The sequence below is a fragment of the Myotis davidii genome, unplaced genomic scaffold, assembly GCF_000327345.1.
Source record: "Myotis davidii unplaced genomic scaffold, ASM32734v1 scaffold147, whole genome shotgun sequence".
NCBI classification, from domain to species: Eukaryota; Metazoa; Chordata; class Mammalia; order Chiroptera; family Vespertilionidae; genus Myotis; species Myotis davidii.
In genome coordinates, this window is record NW_006383010.1 from 2745178 (window position 1) to 2753466 (window position 8289).

At 41.7% G+C, this 8289-nt stretch overlaps 1 long non-coding RNA gene across 1 annotated transcript in view; it reads right to left on the reverse strand.

Annotated features, from left to right (window-relative positions):
* LOC107181598 overlaps positions 1-6071 on the reverse strand; it is a 21109-nt gene extending 15038 nt beyond the window's left edge. The window contains exons 1-2 of the long non-coding RNA XR_001512260.1: positions 6060-6071; positions 1800-1802 (exon numbers count right to left, since the gene is read on the reverse strand). This is a non-coding gene — a long non-coding RNA (uncharacterized LOC107181598). The remainder of the gene's footprint in view (positions 1-1799; positions 1803-6059) is intronic.
* Positions 6072-8289: the final 2218 nt, after the last annotated feature.

Here is an 8289-nt window from a genome sequence, read left to right on the forward strand (position 1 = left end):
TTCCCTCCAGCCCTCCCCCCCCAGCCCCAGGCCCTCACCACCCCATATATACATGGCCTCATCTGTGTCCATGGGCCATGCATATATGCATACTAGAGGCCTGGTGCATGAAATTTGTGCACAGGTGGGGTCCCTAGGCCTGGCCAGTGATCAGGGCCGATTGGGGGCCATCTCACCCAGTCCCGATTGGGGCCGGGATGATCAGGGCCTGCCAGCTGCTATCTGGGGCCTGCTGGCACTGCTGGAGGGAGTCAATGGGGGGAAAAGGGGGACCTATGTAATACTTTCAAAATAAAGATTAAAAACAAGCAAACAGACAAATTAGCTAGAATTTCTGTGGATACTGAAATGTGAGACCCCAACATACAGTTTCAAAAACATAACTACCCTTCCTCTTACTGGCAAACATCCTACATGCTAGGGAAGTCGAATGACCATGACTAGTACAGGGCATCAGCTCATCAGATAATTTCTGGAGTTGTTTTTGCAGCAAATGATGAGAACGCACCGGTTAGGGTCATATTAGGAAAGCTAGCATCTGCCATTCTAGTCAGTTGCTGACAAGGGCTTGCGTTTTCTCATAGTTTTACCACCTGGTATTGGCACCTCTCAGGTCACAAATATGCTAGTGCAAATATCTTCTGTATGACATGACTGGGAGGACACCACCTCCCCAGGCCATTTGTCGGCCCAGAACTAAGGAGCACATGAAATGTGCTATCTCCTGACATCTCAGGAGGGGCGTGGAGTTAAATGTTGTCTCTCTTCTTTCTCCTCATTTTACCTCTCCTAGTCTATTCTCTTTGTAATGTGCAAAGCACATGTTTCCTGAGACATGATTCCACTTTGCACTTTAACGTTGGCCCTTGATTTCAGAAATGCCCTGGGGCATCTGGTGGATTGAGGTACAGGCCCAGACAGTTTTTTTCACAGCATATAAAGAACCAAGGACCAAGGAGACTTCTGGAAGGGAACTTATCCTAAGAGTGCTACCATATCTTTTATTGTGCCGGGCTCTGGCTCCGTGTTCCTGTGCATGTTGTGTACATGGTCTGAAACATTGTTTGCAACCTATTTCTTCAGCTAGTTAATTGTTCCCCATCTTTCAAACATATCTGTGTTGTGATATTGTTTGTAGATGTCCTTCTGTCTGGGTTAAGTACTTCTACCCTGTGCTTCTATATTTATATTCTTTTCTCTGTCATAGCACTTTCAGACTATATTGTAATCATCTATTTTGTTCTCTACCTTTTCTATTAGAATGTGAACTTATTGAGGGAAGGAACTGGGTTCTAGTCCCTCTTAGTCACCAGTGCCTCCCACCATATAATACCTCCTTAGAATAAGTGAATGCAGTTTGACTTAAGAACATTATCTCAGGAAGAGAAGGAACGAACAGTGATTCTGAGTAAAAATGATGTAGCAGCTGTTCAGACAGTTGTTGGGCCCAGTTTGCAGGGATTCATGATTTAGTCCTAGAGAAAGGACTGAGGAATGAAACTGAGAGGAGTGTTCCACTAAAACTTCTAGAAGATACGTGGAACTCATGGTGGCACTGCTGTAAGGTTTATAACTGAATACGGGAGTCCCCCCTTTTCTGCAGGGGATACATTCTATGACACACACACACCCCAGTGGATGTTTGAAACTACAGATACTACTAAATCCTATGGGTTTTCCTATACACACGCCTTTTCACCGAAAGGAAGCACTTTGCGGCCTTCTCTTTGGTGTATTCGAATTGCCAGCATCGAACCTCTTGAGCTACAGGGTCACTTTGAAAGGTTCCTTGGACACACTCACTGCAATGCCGCGACAGGCAATCTGACAACCCAGATGGCTACTAAGTGACTAAGCATGTGCAGCCGGATACGCTGCACAAAGGGATGATTCATGTCCAGGGTGGGACAGGCCGGGATGGTGTCAGATTTCATCACACTACTCAGAATGGCATGCGATTTAAAACTTAGGACTTCTTTATTTCTAGAATTTTCCCTTTAATATTTTCGGACTGCGGTTGGCCATGGATAACTGAAATCATGGAAAGCGAAGCCGTGAATAAGGGGGGAACTGCTGTGTAAAAGATTCCGTCCATTCTTCTGGTCACCAGCATCGGCAGGGATGGCTTTTAAGTACCAGAACCCATGCCAGCTGGTGTGCAAAGTGATCCAAACAGAAGAGGTGGCAACTGTCACCATCACAGTAGCAGACAGTTCCGGTCCTGAGCACATTGGAGATGAATATCTACCAAATTTGTAACTGTTTTCTATTCGTGGCCTTGTTCTTTCGTTCTTTTATGTGTTTTACTCTTTTTGCTGCCTTCTCTGGTATTAGGTAAGCATTTCATATGATTCCACTGTATTTCTTCTCTTGGCATATCAATCATACTTCTTAAAAGCTAAGGATGGTTCATAACAGGCAAAGCTGATGACTGCAAATGAAATCTTCAAAAAAAAATCTGTCTAGAGTCAGAAACACTACTTTCTAAAGTTTTTCACGCAGAATTAACACTTTCTTTTTAAACTGTTTGCCTGATTTCTTTTTCCAAAGTTATAATTTGATATGGAGTTGTTCTTTAAATCTGTTCCTTTTAAGAATTCTTAATCCAGCCAGTGTGGCTCTGTGGTTGAGTGTGGACCCACGAACCAGGAGGTCACAGCTCAATTCCAGGTCAGAGCACATGCCTGGATTTCAGGCTAGATCCCCAACTGGGGGTGAGCAGGAGGCAGCTGGTCAATGATTCTCTTTTATTGTTGATGTTTCTATCTCTCTCTCCCTCCCCCTTCCTCTCTGAAATAAATAAAAAAGTATTTTTTAAAAGAAATTTCATATATCTAGGGTCCAAGCTTTAAATATAGGTAGCTGTTCTTTAGAAAATTGAAGATATGAAGTCAAAGGTTTTGGGGGGGCGGGGGGGAACTAGCCAAGGCAGATGGAAGTATCCCGGTACATAGAGCAAATCGAGAGGAAAGTGCAGTGGTCTGCCACAGCCAGCGAAGGGTTCTGCTGCCGACTGCCTGGGCACTCAGCAGACCCCACATACAGTCAGAAGCACCATGGCACCTGCTGCGACTGGCTCCTAGCACAATAAGACAACCCCAATTGGACACATATATAACACCTTAATCAATTAAAAAAATCCAGTTGTAACCGTGACACTTCCAGCCTGCCTGCCACCCTTCTAAGTTTATCACTTTCATCACTCAGTGTTTTTTTAAATATATTTTTAATTGATTTATTGATTAAAGAGAGGGAGAGGGAGAGAGAGATAGAAACATCAATGATGAGAGCGAATTATTGGTAGGCTGCCTCTTACACACCCCCCTACTGGGGATCGAGTCTGCAACCTGAGCATGTGCCCTTGACTGGAATTGAACCCAGGACCCTTCAGTCCACACACCGACACTCTATCCCAGCCGTGGGCAAACTACGGCCCACAGGCCGGATCCGGCCCATTTGAAATGAATAAAACTATTGAAAAAAAAGACCGTTCCCTTTTATGCAATGATGTTTACTTTGAATTTATATTAGTTCACACAGACACTCCATCCATGCTTTTCTTCCGGCCCTACGGTCCAGTTTAAGAACCCACTGTGGCCCTCGAGTCCTCCCCTTCACAGCCAAGCTTCTTGAAATAACCTCCTCTATACTCTGTTTAAACATGTCTCATATACTTTCCCACCCACTGAAATCTGGTTTCTGCTTCATGTTCAAGATAAATCATTCTCATTTAATTGTCAATGACATAAATTGTCATAACCAAGGCATAGTTGTCTATCCTTTCTCTCCTTTTAAAAATACATTTTTATTGATTTTTAGAGAAAGAGAAGGGAACGGGAAAGAGAGAAAACACCAATCAGTTGCCTCCTAGATGCTTCCTACTGGGGATGGAGCCTGCAATCCCAGCATATGCCCTGACCAGGAATCCAGCTTGCGACCTGGTGGTGCATGGGACGACACTCAACCAACTGAAGCCAGGACTCTACCCTGTCTTTATCCTTGAGATGCATGTGTCACTATTAACTGTCTTCTGGAAAAACACTCAAAGGAATACAAACATAACTTGTTCAAGATAAAATTAATCTGTGTCCTCAAATCTGCATGGTAGCTGGAATTCTGAAGGTATGAATAGTACTACTATCTATTTCACAGATGGATATAATTTAATTTTAGTCATTAATATTTACATTCTTGGCAGCGCACTCGGAGATCCCGGATCTGTCTTGTGCTTCAACAGTGTTTGGACGGAACAGACCCAGGCACGCCCCTTCTTCCAGCCTCCGGCCACTCTCCTAGTCGTATCAGTCACCGCCTTCAGGACCACCTCCTAGACCAGCCAACACCCCGGGTTTTTTCTACCTTAATCCTTATTTTTAAAAATATATTTTATTGATTTTTTACAGAGAGGAAGGGAGAGAGATAGAGAGTTAGAAACATCGATGAGAGAGAAACATCGATCAGCTGCCTCCTGCATTCCCACCGACGGTGACGTGGCTCTCGAGGGCGGGGGCCCCTTTCTTCTGCGAGTTGGTGGAGAAGAAGCCGAGGCCGCTGAGCATCTCTTAAAGCTGCAAAACCAGCATGGCGGCCGCATTCTCTCCCAGGACGTGCAGAAACCTTCCCAGAATGACTGGGGCAAAACTCAGGATGCCAGGGGAGCCGCCCTGGCCCTGGAGAGGACCCTGAACCAGGCCCTGGTGGAGCTGCCGGCCCTGGGTTCTACCCACAGACCCTCAGCTCCGGGACTTCCTGCAGAACCACTTCCGGGAGAGGAGGTGAAACTCATCAAGTTGATGGGCGACACCTGACTCACCTCCGCAGGCTGCCGGCCCCAGGCTGGGCTGGGCGAGTGTCTCTTCTTAAAGGCTCACCTCAAGCACCACTAGCAGCCTTTGGAGCCCAGAGACCTTTCAGAGCCCCCCACCCCCACCCCCACGCATCCCCCTGGCATCTCTGGCTTTTACCTGAGCTTCTTCCCGAAACTACTAGCCATTCTTTTAACCACCCTGGAGCCCTCTCCCATGCATTGGACCAAATGAAACAATAAAGCTTTTTGCAGAAAAATAAATTATATTCTTACTATTTCACAATATGTAGATATATTGGTTTGGGGGATATAAAGATATTTTGTAGAGTGGAATGCAAAAAAATAGCTTATTTTTATTAAATAAATGAGATAAAAAATGTATATTTCTCCCCGTGCCCCAATTTCACTTGAGAGGTTGCTATATGACCACAATAAAATTTATAAGCTGAACCTGAAAAGAATGCGTATTATTCCAAACACTTGCAAATTACAGAAAGAAGACGGCTTCTGAGAGTTAAACTAGTACAATCCACAGCTATTCCATACGATCAGTTACTTGTGGGAATAACCAGAAAGATGGTTGAAATTTCTAACTAAAGACCTTAGAAACTCTCAAAACTCTAACAAAGCATGCTGGGTAAAATATCACTTTAGCAACTCAAGCCTAATGAAATGTAAAATGTATAAAAAGCTCAAACTGAAAATAAATATTTAGCTAGAAAACATAAAACAAAATCGCAACGAGCCAGAAACTGACATGTATATAATAAAAGTTTTGAGGTAGGTATCTCATCCCTGTGGTGCCTAGTGCCATTAAATATTCAATCAGACAACTGATTCCCCTTTTCTGCTCAACTATCCAATCATAAAGTGACTTTCCATGGAGACCAGCCTACATGAAAAGAATATCGCTATGCCACTTCTACTTAGTGGTTGCAAAATATCAGTAAATATAATACACATACATCGGCCTTGCAATTATACCCCAGTCTTTTTTGGGTTAAACCCAGTCATCTATCACTTCTCCATTTCAAGTTTATTCATGAATTCTAGAGTCATAATCTATAACATGAAGGTCTCATTAAAGTAATGCTACCTCCTTGCAGGGAGAACAATTTTACTTGGGAAATCCTTATGTGTTTGTGCAATTGATCATATTTTGACCAGTGTTTCACTGCTTAAACTCTAGAAACAAATATATCCAATAAACTGTTACTTAATTGACTTTCCCTTTGCACTTCTGTAACTGTACCTTTCATGTGTAATATATTAGTTTTAAACTTTAAAATTTTCTTACTATGTTACAGACTGTTAATTATAGTCGTACACTTAGCATTTATTCCTCACAAGGGCACTATGCCAGTTCTTCCCCCCAATGAACCATTGTGAATCACCAAGATGATCTCATTCTATTCCACCACTCAACATGAATTACAGGGTGAGAATGAAGCCTAAACATATCTTTTCAGTACACATCCTTTGGTCTAATTGTAATCGCTTGACTTTTTTGGACATTGCATCTTGTATGTCTCATCACTGATTTTCCAAAGTAAGAAAATTGAGTTTAAAATTATTCTTTTAAAACATATTAACCTTAAATAAACATTACTGTCAACACCACTCTTCTTTTTATATTATCAACTCTCAACATACCATTTTTAGATCGAATTTATATACTTTTTCCTTTCCTATTTTTTCTCTCTAGTTTTAATTTATTTTTTTCTAAATATTTTTCCTTTTGTCTTTTCTTCCAAGTGATTGCCAGCACTCCAGTGAAAAATGTTACCCTGGCTGTTGAATATGATATTTCTGTGCTGCTCTTTGGCATGTAGAGATAGTTTTGCTCTCCATAAATTAAGGGATTGAGTTGAGGACAAACACTGTGTGTATCTTTGCATTTTCAGTGCCTTGCACATTATTTAAAACAAAGTGGGACCCAATGGTAAATATTTTTTCAATTATAAATAAAAGCCTTCATCTATTATATAAAAAGCCTGTGGTCGTCACGCCGTCATGCCTAATGACCAATCAGCAGGAGGCTGTGTGCACGCGGGTGGGCGGGGACTTGACTCTGGAGGACTTGACTGGAGGCGCAGGTGGGTTTCTGGGTCCCGCCTCTCGTGGCAGTGGCAGCAGCGGCGGCAGCAGCCAAGGAACTCTTTCTGGGTCCCACTGAGCCATGGGACTCTGGGTCCTGGGTCTCGCGTGATTTCGCATGCTGGGCCCTTAGTTTTCTCATAGGAATAAAGAACAGTTGATGAAGCTATATATTTTACTTTCTACACATATTTGAAATGTGTAATTATGTGACTTGAAACGTGTTAGAAATTGTCTAATCAATCTTATAAGAAGGAGCCCCAATAATAAGTATATTTGTATTTTTTAATTTTTCAACTCTTACACTTAACAATTAAAAAATAGTGTGGGTGGCGCAGCCGGCGTGGCTCTGTGGTTGAGTGCCAACGTTTGAACCAGGAGGTCACAGTTCCATTCCCTGTCAGGGTACATGCCCGGATTGCAGGCTTGACTACCAGTAGGGGCCATGCAGGAGGCAGCCAATCAGTGATTCTCTCTCACCATTGATGTTTCTCTTTCTTTCCCTTCCTCTCTGAAATTAACAAAAATATATTTTAAAAAATAGTGTGTGTGTATGTGTCATTGTCCTATGAAGAAGGGTTATAAAATCCCTTAAAAGCTGAAAACTTAGCCATTTTCTATTTCTCGCTGTGTTTATACATCCACCTTCATGTATACTAGTAGTTCCACATCTCTTATTTTCTCCATCAAAATTTTAAAGGGCCAGAATTCAAACTTTTAGTTACATAGTCCAAAAGACAGTGTTATTTCCAAGTAATGTAGAACATGTTTTGTGTGCTTTTACAGAAGAGGTTTTCATAGAAAAAGAATTTTCTCATCTGCCTTTTTGCTCCTGCTATGTCCTCCCACAAACCAAAATTGGAATAGCTACTGGTAGTATTTTAAAATTTTTCATCTGTGTTAAGCACTGTTCTATGAGGTTTGTTTTATATATGTAATTGCATATATTTAACCACAAATTAACCACAGTCTTATTCTTATTTTTTTCTTTAAAAAATGGGGGGAGGCTCAGAAAGGTTTTCTGAGCATCATTTAAAACCATTTTCGTTAGTACTGCCTTTTGCATACTGAGGCTCTATGCCGCCGTAGCATATATGGTATATAGAACTTCTAGCATCCTCGTTAAAATATACTTTTAATTGGGTTGCTCTAAACTGCTCCAACATTTTTTCCTAATCTTCAGTAATTAGTAATTTTGTTCTCTTTCTAAGGCATTTCTGGGCCTACTATCAGTTATAAGTATAATATAAAGTATTGTTAACATTTACTGACTTGTTTATCTACTAAACATGAAATGGCAGCGCATTGACATGGCATCTTTATTTTATTGAGATTATCTTTTTTTTTTCTTTCTTACTATACTTTATTGTTGAGAGGTCAAACAC